Source organism: Prionailurus bengalensis, chromosome B3, assembly GCF_016509475.1.
Source record: "Prionailurus bengalensis isolate Pbe53 chromosome B3, Fcat_Pben_1.1_paternal_pri, whole genome shotgun sequence".
NCBI lineage: Eukaryota > Metazoa > Chordata > Mammalia > Carnivora > Felidae > Prionailurus > Prionailurus bengalensis.
In genome coordinates, this window is record NC_057355.1 from 42671869 (window position 1) to 42691209 (window position 19341).

General features: G+C 48.1%; 1 protein-coding gene across 7 annotated transcripts in view; it reads right to left on the reverse strand.

Moving 5' to 3' along the window:
* The window catches only part of TLN2 (talin 2), a 447276-nt gene that overhangs the window by 369028 nt on the left and 58907 nt on the right, over positions 1 to 19341 (reverse strand). For all 7 annotated transcript variants that reach the window (XM_043555274.1, XM_043555273.1, XM_043555271.1 and 4 more), the window contains exon 2: positions 4577 to 4666. The gene's annotated coding sequence lies outside the window, so the exon portion shown is untranslated. The remainder of the gene's footprint in view (positions 1 to 4576; positions 4667 to 19341) is intronic.

Consider the following 19341-nt stretch of genomic DNA (forward strand, 5'->3'; position numbering starts at 1 on the left):
AAATCATTGCTTTTTTAGGCCTTTTTCAATAGGGAGAAACATGCATTAGAGGGTCCCAAATGAGAACAAGAATGGTGACCAGATATCACCATGGACCCACGATTTCAGGCAAGGTAATAAAATGGTACTAAAAGCAAACCTCTGTTTGCTGGAATGGGGGTACCCATGGGCACTCAGCCACGGAAGGCAGGCAAATATCATTCTGCAACCCTCCCAACCCCAAATGCCCTTTAAGCAATGCTGGTTGTAGGGTTGGGACGGTGTCATGATTGACATGGACAGAATCTAGTCTTGAAGCAGAGGCAGGAAGTATATTAGTATCTGAGTACTATTTAGCACTACATTTGGATTGGGGGGGGGGGAAGCCTGTATCTCTGTCCCCTAAAAAAGGGGGGGGGGAGGGGAGCCTGGGTGGTTCAGTTGGTTAGGTGTCCAACTTCAGCTCAGGTCGTGATTTCATGGTTCATGGGTTTGAGCCCTGTGTTGGGCTCTGTGATGACAGCCTGGAGCCTGCTTTGGGGATTCTGTGTCTCCCTCTCTCTCTGCCCCTCCCCCGCTCGTTCTTTCTCAAAAATAAATAAACATTAAAAAAAAAAAGTACAGTCTAGTACTAATAAGGTGATAGGTCCCAAGTCGGGCATCAACACAGGCCCAAAAGGCTACAATACTTCACACAAGTTACCAATATGAGGAATATCAATATGGAGGATCAGTAGGTCCCTTAGACAGCTTTCCTTTCCTTCTTTTAAAATAACAGGTTGTCCTGGGCACCCCGGTAGTTCAGTCAGTTAAGCGTCCAATTTCAACTCAGGTCATGATCTCCTAAGTTCGTGAGTTCGAGCCCCTCATTGGACTCTGTGCTAACAGCTCAGAGCCTGGAGCCTGCTTCGGATTCTGGGTCTCCCTCTCTCTCTGCCCCTCCCCTGTGCATGCACGTTCGCTTGCTCTCTCTCTCACTGTAAAGTAAATGATTAAAATTTTTTAGATAATAAAATAAGTTGTAAATTACTTTCATAACTCTGTAAAGTAAAAGGAAATTAAAAAAAAAAAATACAGGGGCGCCTGGGTGGCTCAGTCGGTTGAGTGTCCGACTTCGGCTCAATGATGATCTCACGGTTGGTGAGTTTGAGCCCCGCGTCAGGCTCTGTGCTGACAGCTCAGAGCCTGGAGCTGTTTTGGATTCTGTGTCTCCCTCTCTCTCTGTCCCTCCCCAATTCGTGCTCTGTCTCTGTCTCTGTCAAAAATAAACATTAAAAATTTTTTAACAAAACACAGACCCGTTAGAGGGAACGATGTTGGAAATACTCAACCAACATCTTCCACCCATTTTGCTCTCTCCCATTACCATGAACACTTGAAGACCCCAAAGTGTACTTGTGTCCCAAGTACACAAAAGGCAAGGAAACGCCTACCATTGTGTGGACTTGTGAAAGCTTATAATTACCAGAGACCAATGTGACCACTGTTCCCACTCCAGTGTTTGCTGGGGGATTCATCAGCAGCGCTGATTAATTCACTGCTCTTCACATAGGTTACTTTAGATAAGCAAATGGAAGAAGGAAATTACTTTGTTGGGTTCATTTAACAAATGTTTTTGGAGCTCAAGGCTCAGTGCTGAGCCCTGGGACCCAAGGATGGATGAAGCATAATCCCTGTTCTCAAAGGGTTCATTTCTACCAAGCAACTGGCCTCCAACACAAGAGCTCAGCTGGAGGAAATGCAGCCAGACACAGGTGGAAAAGGACACTTCAGCCAGCCCTTGAGTGAGCAACTGTGATATGTGGACAGTACTCTAAGTGCATCATGTCTCTAACAACTCTGTCAGGTCAAAGTCCTCTCCATCCTTCTGCTGTTGAGGAAACAGACCCAGAAAACAGAAGCCACTTGCTCATCATTGGTGCCTGTGTGAGAATCCACAGCCCAGGCAAACACACAAGGGCCAAGGTTATCACATCACTGAGCCGGGAGGGGACCCCATCTCCCGGTTGCAGGAGCCCTGGCTCCGGGTGGAAAAGCAACCATGATTCCCCAAAACCGGAGAAGTAAGACGGAGCTGTTTTCGAGATCCCCTTCCCTCCCTTCCTGGGAAGGCCCACTCCACACCGCAGAGGGCAAGTATTTGTGTGGGTTGAGGAACAGTTTGTAAAACCATCTTAACAGCACCGTTCCCACCACTGTCCAGACCAGGAGTCCCCCCTGGCCACAGAAGCCTAGCTCTGTGGGTTCAACTGAATTCTACATTTGATGGGTACACAGGAGTATATACTTGAGGCCAAAGCAGAGGAGACTAACTGAAACCTGAAAACCCATCAAGCACTGCAATTGCATATGAGATCCATGACAGACCAAATAACCCTCTGCAAAGTAAAACTCCTTGGAGATTGTCTCTGATGCACAAATGCCACAAAATGGCCAGAAAATGGTCTTGAGAACACATTGAACCGACCTGACCCCTTGCCCTCTGCCTTCCAGCCATGAGCCATGGATGGCTAAGAAGTAGCACGGGCTCTGGGGACCCCTGGCAGCTATCAGTCCCCCTGGGTAGCTGGCCCCAAGAAGGCAGGCTGAGACTGGCAGCGGGGGGGGGGGGGGGGGGGGGGCAAGAAGTGGCGTCGGAAAGTAATACACAACTCGCTCTGCCCTGCCCGTTGCTGCCTCACTTCATTGACCAAGCTCCTACCCTGACTCAAAGGGCTTTGGAGTGCCTACAGAAGCAAAATCTTACCATTGACATGCAGGGAAAGGCCACATCCAGGGGTGTGAGAGGAAGATGGAAGCCAACACAAATCAGCAGCAACCCTACGGTGGTACCAGCCCTTAAATCCCATTTTTAGTGGGGATTCAGGTGGCAAGGCCAGAGGAGGAAGAGCTCAGCATGACGTCTGACAGAGGAGGCTGGACCCCAAATGCACCTGCTGTGTGAGCCAGCGAATTCCTTTATCCCAGCCTTCGTCTTGCCCTCTATAAAATGGTGACTGCCTACCTTATGGGCCGGAGGGAGGGCTGAGACACAAGACCACCTGCCAGGCACTTAGCCAGGCACCCGGTACATCTTGAATACTCCTTAAATGGCTGTTGAAAGTGCTCATCACTCAAGCGGTGTATCAACATGGCTTCTCGGGAAGACGTAACACTACCTGCGAAAATCTCGACTGCCGCGGTGCTGATCCGGCCACGACGCAGCAGGGTCTCATGCCAACAACCACGGGGCCATCCCAATGCCGGGACTCAAGACACCTACTTTGGTAGCAGCGACCCGAACCCCTCCAGCCACCCTGCTCACAGCCTCTTTGCCTGCTTGGAGGTTTCACACAGCTGCCAACATGGTCCCTCTCAACACCCCACTTGGGAACCAGGGTGGTGGCCCTGTCGATATGGCCTCTGCTCTTGAAAAACACCCTCCTGATTTCCAGAAATGCCGACTTACAGAGAGGGCACACTGCACAGAGACCCCACAGGATTTCAATGCACAAATTTGAGAAGCACGGCATTTCGGAGGTCACTGACAAAACCACAAGTTAGGATGACAATGAGACAGGGGCACATGGACACAGGTGAGGTAAGAGGTTCCCGTACTTTTCAGCCGGGCTCCTGTTTCAGTACACTCAGCCTCATGCAGCTGAGGGAGACAGACTGGCCAGACAAAATTCCATCAGTTCTCTGGGGGCTTGACAGACACACCTCTCGAAGCGTTCCCCAAGAGTCACACTCCAAGACAAGTGTCCCATGCTTCAAGAACCTTAGACCTTACTTCTCCAAGCGTGATCTATACAACAATAGCATTGGCATCATTTGGAACTTGCTAGAAATGCAGAATTTCAGGCCCCACCCAAAACCACCCAGTCAGGAATTTGCATTTTAACTGGATCCCCAGGAGACACGGCTGTATTCAGAACAGAACGATCTATCCACTTAGGGTTGTGACAGTGAAGTTTTCACTTTGTCTTTTTCTTCCTTCATAGAAGTGCCAGGACAGCAGACTGTGCCTACCTCAGCCACCAGCACATCCTAGCTACTCAAATATTCGTTGCATGAACCAACATATGAACGGGTGGTCTATCAAGTAACTGAAGAGACCAATGCTGTTGTTAAGTGCAAAGAAAAAGGCAGGCAGGGGTCCAAGAGAAAAAGACAAAGAGAATATGGAGGGAGGGGGTCTTTAAGTGAGTCAAATAAGGCCTCCCTAAAAGGGAGGGCGATGTGAGGATCAAACATGACAGAGAAGGGGGGAACATCTGGGCAAAGAGGAGGTCGGGCAGAGGGCCACCACCTGCATTTGCCCCCCCCTCAAGAATCAGTTCCTGTAGGTAAGTAAAGATGCACTGTCAACATTTGCCCTGGTGGTACAACCAAGAAGCTCCAAGGAGGCAAATACAGAAGGGCCGTGACCCTATGATGGCTGGGGGCAGAAAGGTGGTGCCTGTGGTCACCACTGCCGTTTCCAAGGCTCCTGGAGTTGAGTGTCAGAAAGCCCGGCAGCTGTGGCTGGAGGTCGTGACTCCTGGCCACCACCCTTCACCCTCCGAGTCCACGGGCCTCTAGCTACTTGCTAAGTAGAAACACGCAGGTCACTCACAGTTTTCAACAAGTTGCTCCAGGCGTTTGTGGGCAGTGAGACATCCAAGAGCCGGGGAACCCAGTCCAGATGTTACTCTACAGCAGCACGCTGGCAAAGAGGAGACAAAAGACAAAGGTCAGGGCAATGTTCTCCCGACACTGAATGACATCGATGGGGTTCAGGCTAGAAGCGGGCAGAAAAGGACAACAGGGAAGGTCAGTGGCCTCTGAGCACCATGCAGTTAGACTGCTGGCCTCCCCTCTGCCCTCCGTGTCAGGAGAGACACCACCACACCCCGATCCAATCTGCCAATCCCCCAATGTGGAGCCAACAGACAGCTGTCACAAGTCCTAGGAGGCAGTGGACCCAACCGGTCTTTACAGAAGAGAACAATCAAGACTCTAACAAGAGCTGCCTTGCCCAAAACTAGGAGCACGTAATGGCCATACTAGGAGCGGAATCACAGAAACCACGTCTGGAAAGCTTACACGTACCTGTGAATTACCTTCCTTAATAAAACTCACGTTTCTAAATGTTACTCTTATTCTGTCTGGCTCTTAACCGACAAAACGAGTCAAAACAGCCTGCATTTCCAAATCTTAACCCTTCCCCTAAATTCTCTCTCTGTAATCCCCGAAGACTTTCAACAGCCAAAATGAGACTCCTGGTTTTCTTCAAAAACAAAGTTTAAGAGAAGAAAACCTTTCACATTTGAGTACAAGGAGTCTAAAACCTTTGGTGGGTGGGTGGGTAGGGGGCGGGAAACACTGAACATCTAAAAAGTCTCAGTTTATGAGATGGAAGGAATATAGAACCCAAATGAAAGCTCTGTTCCCACACATCAGGTTTATATACCCCAGAGACCAGAAACCTCCCAGGAAATGCTCAGAGACCCTAAGTAGCAGTACATTTCAAAAATGGGTGGCCTTAGACTGTTGTCAAAGGTCATTTTGTTAAAATGAAATTGATGATCGAAATCCCAATTCTCTAGGAAATGAGTCCTCTGAGTGTATTTTTAAATTAACCTTCGTCTAATGATATATTTAAACCATAATCATCTAAATAGCTCTTTCCCTGGGGTTTTAGTTCCTGCTGACCCCGACATGTCAATATATGCTTGGACACATCACCCCTAACTTTGCAGACATGCAGGCAACTCATCCATAAAAAGAACGTGAATGGGACAAAACTCAGGTGTCCCTCAGCTACAGAACTCAAAAATTCCCTCTCATTGCTGGAACAATGCTTAAGTTACCTCACATTAAGTCAGCTTATACAAAGCATAATTACTCGCCTACTTTGAAGAAGTAAATGTCAGTCTTTATGAATTTAAATTGCCCTATCTCTTAAGGAAATAACTAGGAAGTCATAATAACAATAGTTGTGTTCTGTTTCTAGGGAGTTAGCTTCAGCAGGGACCAATCTGCCCCCACCCTCACTAAATGGGTATTTGGATCCGTTTCCCCAAAGGTCCAGTATTTATAGGCCAAAGTTACGGTTTCTCCTGCATCAAGTGGAACTTAGGCAATGAGGTCATTTGTTTTGAAACTACAGCAACCACCCCAATTTCCCCCCACCATTTAGCATTCTAGTTACTCTGGGTCAAAGAAAGGAAATGCAGCTTTGAAAGAAAAGGTAAAGACTGCTAGGCCGCCGGGAACACAGTCAAGAATTCCACCCTGGACAAGCCACGGTATGACTTACTGTTCATTTCCCTTTCAACACTCAGGCACACACAAATGTCACAAGTCCATGCAGACATACAGTTAGATCAAACCTATTTCAAAGTCTTCAACAGCTCCAGTATTCACCTAGAAAACGGAAAACGGGCCTGGGTGGCTCAGTCAGGTAGGCATCCGACCCTTAGTTTCAGCTCAGGTCATGATCTCATGGTTTGTGGGTTCAAGCCCCGCATCAGGCTCTGCACTGACCAGCACAGAGCCTGCTTGGAACCTCTCTCTCCCTCTTTTTCGAAATAAATAAATTTAAGAAAAAAAAAAAATGGGGGCGGAGTGCGCCTGGGTGGCTCAGTCAGTTAAGCATCAGACTTTGGCTCAGATCATGGTCTTACGGTTCGTGAGTTTGAGCCCCGCATCAGACTCTGTGCTGACAGCTTGGAGCCTGGAGCCTACTTCAGATTCTGTGTCTCCCTCTCTCTCTGGCCCTGCCCCACTCAAACTCTGTCTTTCGCTATCTCAAAAATAAACCTTAAAAAAAAAAATAGGTGGAACAAAAAGTAACAAGAAAGAAACAAAAAACAAAACCTACCATAATGGCAACATTATTCCTTATCCTTATGGAGAGGGAGGGTCCACAAATTCCTCTGAAGTATTAGTGACTCTTTCACCCAAAAGAACACAATGCCTTCAATTTCAAAGGGTTCACAAGCCCCCTGAAGTTTCTCTCTGTACGTGTGGCTGAGGACCCCTACTGTATTAAAATGTTAGAAGGATTCCCCTTTTCTAATTCTCTCCCCCTTGTAAATGGGGGTATCAAGGATAACCTCATTTACAAAGTGATCCACAAGAGCAGGGACCATGGAGAAAACTGGCTTCTGGCGGCATTTATGGTGGAAAAGTCACACTCTGCAGCTAGCGATGCTCACAAGGGTTTGGAGCCCTCTACATCTGTGATCCTTTGCTGAACAGTTTAGCAGGAAGCTTCCCAAAGCTACTTGTTTATGCTCGGTACTTGATTTTTCAAAACCAAGAATATAATGCACATCAAGCAACAAACACACTCATCATTGGGAACGCATACACAGGTACTAACAGTAACAAAAGCAGGAGTGATCTAAACAAAAAGTTAAGACACTGATCACCTCTGAGGTGAAAGGACATCTTGTACTATTTTGTCACACTGATTTCTTAACCTGGTTGTTGGCTTCACGGATGTTCGTTTTACTCTTCAAAATGTACCTATACGTTTTATATACTCTATGAATCGGTCACAAAGCAATTTGGGTAACTGGGGGTGGGGGGTGGGGGGGAAGACTGGAGTCAGTCAATGACAGGGATCTCCAGGCATTCTTGTCTCAGCCCTCATTTAAGACAGGCCACTAAGCCTGTGGAATGAGGCCTGTGCTTGTCAAAGGGTGGGGCCCACAAAGGAACAGTTAAAATTCTGGCTCCAGGGGCACCTTCTATAAATACACTTTCATTTTTAAACGTCCACGCCCTGGGACAGTCCTGTGCTCTGGGGCTGAGGCCATGCTGACCTCCAGGGCTGCCTGTCACTCTGGGAAGGGCTGGTGTTGGGTTTCTGCAAACCCAGTGGTCTTTCCTCTTACATGCTCTGCAAGGCTCTTTCCCGCGGCACATTCTGTTACCATGAACAAGCCCGGGAAGCCTTCCTGATCAGCTGAGAAGGGAGTGAAGACCCAGAGGCTTCTCCAAGTTTGGAAGAACCCTTGGCCACTCCGTCCTCAGCTGGACACAAAGGCCAGGGTTCCTTACATATTCTCCTTCGGATGCATCATCAACACTTGACCTTCCTGTGGAGAATTCTGCTCATTCAGTGAGTGATCAACTCAGCTGCTCATGAGGAAAAAAAATGGGTGAAGTGTCTGGAAACTTGAACAGTAGGTCTCAATTCCTCGCCCTTCCCACACACATACCAATATCCTCTTGGCCACATAAGGCAAGCAGGCAATTCAGAGATGACCCCTGTTTTGCAATCTCCCTAGCAGACTCGCCACCATTTTTATTTTCTAGTTACAGTAGACAAACACTGACACCATGACATCCAACATCTCAACGGGTTTGGGACCACTTGGACTGATATCAGAGACACACGCGCCTAATCAAGCAAGTGCCGCAGCCCGACATCTCCTGCTCAGAGTTTCTTCTCACTCAAGTCTGTGCTTTGAAAAAGCAAAACAGAAGCCAAAGTAAGAGTACAGAACACACTCTTTCATAAGTCACTTTCTTGCCAAAAAAAAAAAAAAAAAAAATCTCACTGGATTCTGCCATCTTTCGAACTCAAGACAGGCATGGCTTGCTTTCCTGTGTACGCACACATGAGAATTTGAGTGTGGGTGTATGTGCGGGTGTATGTGCACGTGCGTGTGGCACACACACATGCACACACACACGCGCCCAACATTCTTCTTGATGGATTCCAAACAATAGCTTCCAGGGAAACCATTGCTAGGAGTTCAGGAAAAGTAAAGGTCCTGCCAATTCCAGAAGGACAAAGGGTTTCAGCCACTAACAAGGGAACAAAATGATCTCATTGCCCCTTTCCCACTGAGACTGTAAGTGGGATCCTTCCAAATTCAGAGCGCTCACTTACAGGCATGGTCACTGTTTCCACACAATGGGACCCATGTGGAAGGACAGCCAAACCAGGAAACAGATTCCAGAGGTAGCCTTTTGATGTTTAACCCAGACAATCTGCAGACAAGGCTCTACAGCCAAGGTGGGGGCTGACACTCTCAGTGAGGAGCAAGACCCTGGCAGTAGTCACCGCATCTAACAGCTTGTTCCTTTAAACCAAGGCGTGGGCCAGGACTGAACATGGACTCTCCAATGACAGGCATGCATCTCTGGGGCACTAGACTGTGCTCAACTGTAATTCCTTGTGATTCCCGCATGCCTCCAAGAACACAGGTAATAAAAGGTCTCATGGTGCTTTCCCCCCCACGTGTCGTGGGTCATGGGACAGCACATAGTCCTACAGGGGTGGGAAGGGGTGGATGGGATACATGAAGGTAGCTGTTCGTGTAGCCCTCATGGGTTTGCTGCATTTATTACCCACCCAGAGGACAGGCACCGTGCTGAGTGGTGGGAGGAGGTGGTAGCTCCTTTTAAGGTCAAAAAAAATTCTGAAGATTCTTTCCTGCAAATGCCAACACACACACACACACACACACACACACACACACACACACACACACACGTAGCTGTGCTTCTAGTATCCTTGGAGATAGCAGATTAAGACACAAATGCTTTAAAATAAATTTTTAATTAACCCCACTATCTCCTACATACATTTTTAAAATAGCAAAAACAAACTCCACGACAGTTTCATTGCGTAGACAAATACTTCACACACATGAATTAAGGATCCCTTGAGCAACCCCCACAACACAGCAGCATGTGTTCTTTCTGCCCCAAACTAGGGCTGGGGTAGCGGCCGAGGGGTAAAAACGACCTCCACAAGCCCCCCCAAAATATCGGGCATACTTGAAGGCTACACTGTTGGAAGAAAACTTTAGGTCCCGTGTAAATATAGGAACTATTTTAAGTTATTTATCTTGAGAGCACAAACGAGTACAAGCAGGGGAGGAGAAGGGAGAGAGGCAAAGAATCCCAGGCAGGATCTACACGGTCAGCGCAGAGCCCGATGAGGGGCTCAAAGTTACAAACCAGGAAAGCATGACTTGAGTCAACATCAAGAGTTGGACTCTTAACCGACTGAGCCACCCAGGAGCCCCAGAGCAAGTATTTTTTTTAACTAAGCCACAACTTGCATCACCTGTCAGAGCTGCCAGACTTCTCCATCACTGCACCCCACCCAGGACCCCTCACACACTCTCCTGCGATACCCACTGCAGGCTTTGGGAAATCCGCTTCAGCGTACTTTTCATACTGTTCTAGAATCCTCTTTTCTCTCCTCTCTCAGCCCGGGGTTCCTGTCCAGCAAGGACTGCCCTTTCCTGGAGGCATCCCTACAGCACCTTACACAGGGTGCACAATAGGGTTAAAGCAAGTGAAAAATCAAGAGGAGGGATTAAGGATTCCTCACAAAGGAGTTTGCAGGCAACTAAGGGGAGGCAGAGTTTGGGGAGGATGAGGAGGATGGCTGGACCTGTTCTGAGTACAGCCTAACTCAGGGATTCCACATCCAGGTTTGAAAACTTACAACTGTAATAAAGATACGAGAAGAAAACAAAAAAAAAAATCCAACAGTCTTCCCAAAGGCCCAGCCCACGTGAGCAGCCTGGCTTCCCCATCCATCAGTCTGACAGCAGGAGAAAGACTCGAATTTAGACTCGAAACTGTTCATTTTCTTCTTTTCTGTGCCTTTCTGTTGCGCTTGTAGTGCTGGCCCCTTCTCCCGCCCTCCTCCTTTCTCCCCTGGGTGTTCCCTCCACCACATTCACAACAGAGTTCCAATTACTTACCTTGGGAAAGGGCACCCTGCACAATGAGACCCCTACCAGTTGGCTCCTGACTCCGCCCCTTCCCAGAGACTCACAAAGACACACCTACACGAACCACAAACCAGTCCCCAGAGTGTCTGTGGGATTCTCCCCACCCCACCACTTCCTGCCTTCCACTCACCCACTTGGGAGCCTGTGCCCAAGTCATTCCTCCCAGGAAAGCCCAACCAGCATCGCCGGATATAAATCTACCTTCCTCCAAAGTCCGGCTCACATCCCCTCCTCCCCCTCACACCCAGGCCCCCCTAGACGATCCCCAGGATGCTCCCAATCAAAATTAGTCTTTTCCTTCCCCTACCATGCCCTAGGCTTTTGTCTCACTGTGAGAGACCTTACAGCAGCACGTTAGCTTCTGGGTGCCTTTCACCCCCCTGAAAGACTTCCTGGCGGGCATGGATGCCACCACCTTCACCTTTGTGCCCCATAGAGCATTCAGTATAAACCTTGGCAAGCACTGAGGGCTCAGATACCTAGGATGTGACTATCACTTAGTGTTTCAAGGGTCTTTATGGGTGGCTCCCAGGGTGCCAATTTTACAATCAAGCCAAGCACACTAACAGCCTGACCAAGAAGATGAACATTAAAAAAAATAAAATCTATTTTTGAGAGAGCGACAGAGAGAGAGGGAGACACAGAATCCGAAGCAGCTCCAGGCTCTGAGCTGTCAGCACAGAGCCCGAAGCACGGCTCGAACTCACGGACCATGAGGTCATGACCTGAGCTGAAGTTGGATGCTTAACTGATTGAGCCACCCTGGACCCCGTTAAGAGTCCCCCCCTCTCCCCCCCCGCCCCCATACACCCTCTAACACAAGTATTCAGTCACACAAGTCCATCCGTCCTGGCTCGATTTCCCAAGGGCCGAACAACCCAACTGCCTCTGCAAACCCAGGATTTCTCCAGGACCTACTTGGAAAGCATGCGACTTGGGAACGCACAGGTACACTTTTCTTTATACAGGACACAGCTTCCGGATTAAGTAGCATTGCTAAATCAACTCCGTTTGTAAATTCACTCTGAGGCCGTGGATTTCTGGAGAAAGATTAATCTACACACTTCTTCTAATTCACTGGGTAGGTCACATGGGTCTAGAATTTAGACTGGTCCCTTGGTCCTCAAATGCAGCTGCTTAGGAACAGACAGAAAAGGCAATGTCATTAATGCTCCTCCCCGATGAGAAGTCTGCGTACATGCTCCAAGTACAATAAGGAAGCAATATAGGACCCCAGTCAAGAAGCCTCTGGAATCTTTTTTCCCCCAACACAAATGTTTCTCATTTGGTCCAGACCCTGTTTCAATTACACGCCAAGGCAAGACAAAGAAAAAGCCCACTACCTACCACCCACTCCTGCTTTCATGAAGACATTATAAATTATCTTTATTACGTCATACAGTAAAGTTGCCTCACATAAGGTAATGTTGACAAATGGTTACAGGAGCTGTTTTCTCAACAACGGCTTTACTCGTAGGTGTTCATTCCTTGGTGTCTGCCAGGCACCCGCCTTAGAGCTCTCCAGAAAACCAGACGGCATCGGGATGTGTGTCCCGTCTGAAGCCTTTGGCATTAATTTCTAAAGCACGGTCGTGAACATCAACATCAAAACACAGCTCCTGTGTAATATTAAACACTTTTAGAAACAAAAATTGACTGTCTTGCTATTCTAACTTTCCCCAGTCGGTAGTTTTAACTCTCAACATGGACTCCACAGGCCAACCCCAGCGTCACCATTCTGTTAGAGGCATTTCAAATAAATTTTTAACAGCATGCTGCTATCTCCCCTGGCACATTTCATAGATTAGGTCAAGTCTCAGGTAACACGTTTAAATCCTCAGGGTCCCACAACAGCACTAGGCCTGTCCCCTTTTGAGTGTTGGCTATAGGTTCACACTCCAGAAGGCAAGCCAGAAGCTTTCCCATTTAAGCCAGAAAGGAAGGAAGGGCAAACTTTGGAGTATTTCAGATTTGTTGTAATGTTTTGTTTATCTGTGAAACAGAAAGAGACACAGTACAAGCAGGGGAGGGGCAAAGAGAGAGGGGCAGAATCCGAAGCAGGCTGTCAGCACAGAGCCAGATGTGGGGGCTCGAACCCACAGACCGTGAGATCCTGACCCGAGCTGAAGTTGGACGCTTAGACAAGTGAGCCACCCAGGTGCTCCTTGAATTTTTTTTTTTAGCTTTTCATTTTGAGAGCCAGGGAGCCAGCATAAACAGAGGATGGACAAAGAGAGAAGGAAAGAGAATCCCAAGCAGGTTCTGCACTGCCCATGCAGAGACCGACGTGGGGCTCAAACTGACAAACCAGGAGATTATGACGTGAGCCAAAACCAAGAGTGTTGGTGGCTCACCTGAGCCATCCAGGTGCCCTCAGAAGTACCTGAACTCTTAAAGGCTAGAAATCCTTTACTATCGTTGTCTCTGTTGTTGAGTGTGTGAACTTACCCTTGATTCTACACCAAAGATAGATCTTTTTAGCTCCAACCAGAAATTTTAGATGAATAATTTGAGATCCCTGGCCCATGGCTCATCAAACTCTGCCAGAATTCCACCAAAAAGTGGGAGGAGCACCTGGCACTGAGAAGCAATTCACAGCAAGCATGAGATTGCCTTCATTTATCAAGTTCGATGTTCTAGCTTAAATTCAGATCATGCAAATTTTGCACTTATTCAATATGTGCTTTCTTGCTTTCATTCAAAAATAACCTTGTGTCTTCCAAATTTACTGAGTAAAATTAAGGCTCCAGTAACAGTCTTAGATTTCTCCTATGGTCTCCTATACCCAGCTTTACCACCCAGCACTTCCCCGGGAAGCATGATCTTGGCTCTGCCCTTCCTTCTACAGATAAGAAACCTGTACATACATTTGGTGACTTGACCAAGAGAGTGGAAGGCAGGCTAGGTATAGAAACCAGGTCTCTGGCCTCTCAGGGTTTGGGGGGGAAGGGGGGGAGTAGCTACCTGCCCCTGTGCATCCATAGATTCACCTCAACTCCTTAATTCATAAAGTCATGGTCTACTTCAAAAGTCTGCTCACACATCTGCTCTGTATTTACGTAAGTTTAATTTGTTAAGTGTCCTCTTCCAAGCTTACCCCATTTGCAAAATGTCACCTGTCACCATTTTCCGATTGTCCACCTATCCAACCTGTCACCGTTTTCCGATTGGCAACATCTCCTTCGCCTTCAGAGGATTTTGACTTCTCCCCTACTCACTACACACATGGTCCTCATCCACAACCATCAGCTAAAATCAAAAGGACAAGCTGCTTAAGAGACAAGTCCTCCGTGTGCAAAATCTAAGGAGAAAACCACAATCAACCTACTCAAGGGAGAACAGTCATCCCAAACACAATGCAATTCAGTTCACAACTGTGTTTACCACTTTCCCGTAAAAGGCCTTTGAGCCAGTTTTATCTACTCTAAGAGGTCTAGTAAACATTATTTTAGCTGCGTATTTCACATTTCAAAGCAAAAGAGCAAAGGGTTCATGCTATCTAAGAGTTGTGTTTATGAATTCCCAGGGTCACCATATACAGCTAAAACACTGGTTGGGTTGTGAACTGGGAAGAAAGAATTCTCCCCAAACGGGGCATATTTAGCATTTTTGGCTGTCACAACTGAAGGTGGGGTGGCAATATATGTTCCTGGCATCTAGTGGAGAAAGGTCAAGGACGGTGCTTACCATCCTAAGAGGCACAAGGCAGCCTCCACAACACAATGATCCGACCCAATGCATGGCGGTCAGAACCCTTATTAAAAATACAGGAAGCACCGGGGCCCCTGGGTGGCTCTGTCAGTTAAGTGTCTGACTTCAGCTCAGGTCATGATCTTGCAGTTTGTGAGTTCGAGCCACGTTGGGCTCTGTGCTGACAGCTCAGAGCCTGGAGCCTGTTTCAGATTTTATGTCTCCTTCTCTCTCTCTGCCCCTCCCTTGCTTATGCAGTCTCTTTCGCTCTCTCACTCTCAAAAAGAAACATTAAAACTGTTTAAAAATTTAAAAAATACAGGAAACTGGGAGAACATTGCGGCCAAGTCCTAAGTCTTCTCCCAATAGGCTGCTTGGTCTGGACGTAGTATCCGAATTCCTAGGTTTCTGGTTCACGATCACTCAACAGAGGTTGGCTTATTTCAGAGATTCTGCTCCTTCTAAATGGGATTTAACTGTTATTTCTCAAAGCCTTCCAGTATAGCAGGTCAAGCCTGAAGCTACAATCTCTTACTTGAAGACTTTTGTTCAGGGGCATTTCCCTACCTGTCTTCTCTCTCAGCCCTGTCTCATTTCCATGGAGAGGAGGAACCGTGATGAAAACAGCTTGTTTCTCTGTATCACTACCCACAAAACAAGTCCCTGGTCACCTCCCAGTTCACAGAAATGAAAAGCAGACAGTTCCTGGACCTGAGGAGCTCCCTCCAATTCTAAAATGATGCTTTGCCATTAGCCAACTCAAGACAAACGTGGGAACTTCATTTCAAATTCTGTCGTCTGCTTTGCAAAAATGTGTAAGCAACCAAGAGACAGCTTAGGGGGTAGACTCAGTATCAAGTCATTCCTTTATGGATAGAGACAACTTGCCACCTCCTAGCCATTCCCCAAGCCTTGCCTATTGGCTCTAGCTGAAAACGAGCCTCCCATGAAAGAAGCCCGATAACCGAGAGGCTGAGCCCCTGCATATGCAACTCACCTCTAGACCCCAAGAACTTCTAGAGTCAGAAGCGGTTTTCCAGGTAAAAGTCTCACTTTCAGAAAAAAAGGAATTTAACTTGTCTCATGTGGGGAAAGGATTAACATCTTTAAGCACCTCCTTAAGTTTGTCATTGTCCATGTGTTTTTCATACGGCCCAGGACAGTGAACCACCCACCCAGCCACGCTGCAAAGGAATCCTAACTGTCCCCATTTTGCACGAGGCCAAGGGTTCTCTGGATCGCAAGCTGGGACAGAGTAGCTGGGCTAACCAGCCAAGTGGGAGAAGACATCCAGAAGGAGAATCAAGAGAGAAGCTGGACTTCTAAGGCAAAAGGCAAAAACCACGTACTCCAGGAGCTCCAGTGTTTAACACATTTCATTTGCCTCCCACAAAAACTAAAACCACTCACCAAATTTCCTAGTACACACGTCACCTATAAGCCAAATGAGAGAGGTCATCCAAAGATTGTGGAGGGGGCAGGGGAGACCAGGGCCAACACCAGATGCCGACAGAGGGTTAATGTCCCAAAGCAAGGCTCCTTCTCAGCAAGCCCAAATCTGAACTCCTAACAAAAATGCCCAAGGATTTAGTCACGAGCCCTCCCCTCAGCCATCAGAAGGAATGGCAAAAATGCTGAGTGAGTGCTGAGCGCCAGAAGGATCTCATTTTCCTCCTAACTGTGCAAAGAATTTGCATTTAAAATGAGCATTTCATCAGACCTTCCAAGAATGCTTGAGATTTGGCTGCTAACAAGAAAACAAGTGATCCTGTACAACAGCACGTTTGTAATTATTTACTTGGAGCCAAAGTAGCCGGGTTCCCTAACAGACTGAAGACTGCTTGCAGCTAAATACATCTCCCAAGTCTGACAGAACTTAAAATACAGCCCAATTGCATTGACAAAAAAAAAAAAAAAAGGGGGGGGGGGGAGGGGGCAGGGAGAGTGATGCAAAAGGTAAACTCCCTGGTGACCAAACTCTACTTGAATCAATTTTCACTTTCCAGGTAGTATCACACTTACAAAGGAAAGTATTTCAGAAAATGAAGATGCATTCTAAGAACTCAAAAGGCAACTATTATGAACGTTGAACACCTTTCTTATTCTGCCATTAAGCGTGGAGTGCCAACCGGGAGAGGCACTGGGTGCCGAGGCACAAGTAACTCGGGAAACCCAACAGCAGGAAAATCCCTGTAGCCGGGAGGGCTACAGCCTGTACTCACGGGACCGGTCACCGAGTAACACCGGTTCTCAGCATCCAGACCCAAAAACCAGAGCTGTAATTCGTTTTGAAGAAGGCAAGGAGGAAGGGAAGAAAGGTTTCAGAGGGGAACACCACCAAGGGCCTCATCACTCCTCAGCCACCAGAAGTGGGGTCAGAAAGAGGGGAAGTCAGTGGGTGGCTTTAGCCTTGCTCCAGAAGAGGGACAGTTTTAAGGAGTTTATTAAATTCAGCAGAGACTTTTATCTTTTTTTTTTTTCTCACTAGCAACATTGGAGAGTGCAAAGATGCTACAAAAACATCAAAAAAAATGTTCAGAAAAGGGTTACCAGTGCCACGGGGCTGGGGGAAAGGCAAGAGGTACCCCTACTCTGCAGAGGAATCAATACTCCAACTAGCCACAGGGCCTGTGGCCACCGCCGACAGCCCAACTGTACAACAGAAAGAAAAATCTTGGGAGCCTCAAGATGTTTTAGTGTCTCTTTCCACATCCTCCTCCTTGCTACGGGGGTGGCTGTTCTGTGGTCAGGATGGCTTTTCACCAGAGCTGGATTTCCTAACAAGGGCATTTCAATTAAAGATGAGACACAAAGCAATACAAGAGGGCAAGAGAAGTCAGAGAATACAGTCCAGCCTACAGCCTCCATCCGTCCTCCATGTGGTTCCCATTCCCACCAAAGCCTCGCACCAAGCTGGCTTTGTGTTTTACGGTCCAGAAGGGAGGCCAAGACCAGCTAACAAGAGCCACACCCACAGCTCAAGGCCATTTCTTCCTGCTCATCTCCCATCACTCAGCACTTACACCACCCTTCTCCTAAAAATGACATCCCCTCCAATGAAGCAGATTGCCCTGCATCTGTGAGGTGTGATACCTCTCCAACACCTGTATCTGCCAACTCCCAGGCTGGGACTCTCCACCCTGAAGGTCCAGGAAGAGACATCACTGGTTCAGTACGAGGAACCCAACTGGCAATGGCGGATTCCAAACCAGACGCCCCTAACACAGGGTTGCCAAGAGCCAACTCCAAGCCTTACCCTAACTGGACCGCCCACAGGCCTTTCAGGAGACTGAAGCCAAGAGAGGATCAGCTGTGCACAGAACAGAGCATCACAGCAGTCCCTGCCACCCGGCCCTCTCCTGGGAGCTTTTGGGAAACCATCGCCTGCAATGCTCTTTCCACGATTTGGTTTTGTTGAGAAGACATACCAACCCCCCTTGTGGACCTTCTACCAAAGAAGAAGGTCCTAGACCATTACTTCATTAATTCAGGTAGGGTCTTGCCCACACTTGGACCCTCCCTTTTCTGTGCTCATCAGGCCGCTCCTGGGCTGGGGGCAATCTCCATCAGAGCTTCTAACTTGCTGAAAGAAAGGCCCCTCCGCTTGAGGACAATTTCAAAGGATATTCAAGGCTCAAGGAAGGTTGAAAGGTAGAGTTACTAGTTTAAAAAATACTTCACATTCCTTGAATAAGATGTGTTGGTGTTTTGTTATTCAATTATTTCTCTGGCCTGTAAGGTAGAAAGAGTCAATTGGGGTTTTTTGGTTTAAGAACCAGACCAGTGCTTTCCAAACGTTGCTGTACCAGGTGACCCTGTTGAGTTAGCAGACTCTCTGCATGGTGGTTTAAGCACTTCCATCACATCCACCGGTCACCAGGGAGCAGGGCGGGACTAGCAAGGGACAAAGAGAACATACCCATGCTGCTGGCTGAGGAGGTCTGGAGGTGGGAGAGAACGTCTCAACCCCGCATCTACCTCCCATCTCTTACTCAGGTAGTATCTTACCCACACGTAGACATTTCAGAGACACACCACAAATGGGACGGAAAAACCAGGACCAACCAGACAGGTCTCTTTGGATGATCAGCCTGTCACTTCTCATTACACCCAACTCAGAGACATGAGAAGCGCAGAGGGACCCAGGTCCCCAACATGACAGACTGCAAACTTACCATCTCTAATACCCATCTCAAGTCGTCAACGGAGAGGCGGGAGGATGACCCTGCCTGGTCGTCAGCACACACAGAAACTGGAAAAAGGACTCGGGCACAAAAGCAAGCTTTGTCCCCACTAGCCATCCCTCGGTAAGCCCTTGCTCTGACGACGACGCCAGCACAGCCACAGCAGGGCTGCTCCGGGAGCCGGCAGCCAATAAAGGCTCCATTGTTGCCTCCTAACAATCTCTCCCAATTCCAAGAAGGGGAAGCCAAGGCCCAACAACGGACGGTGAGGAAGAGTGAATCAGACCGGACGGTGCTGACACTATCGTCTGAGGAAACCTTTCTCACCAGCTCTCTGCAAGATATGCTTCCAAACTATGGCTATTTACACCAGGATGGATAGCTCAAATCACTACAAGAAAACCACCACAGAGAAGTTGTCCTGGGTGCTCAAGGCAGGAGACGACCGATGAGAGGCCCACCTAGAGCCAAGCAGCAGATGAGGCAAAATAGGACTTGCCCACCCTCCCTCCAACCCTCCCCGGGTTCCTCCACATGGCAGCTGGCCCCCACCAACGTGCAAGCAAGCGCTTGCCCGAGACTCACTGCCACACACCTCCCCTTTGTCAAGGTCCTCTGCGTGTCAGGGCTGCATAAACACAGACAGCACAGAGCACCAACACGCACCAGCCGGCCTCCTGCCCTTCCACACTCCCATACATCTTGTTCGCAGCAGGAACTCTCCCCAGACAGAGCCACTCTCCCAGGGAGGT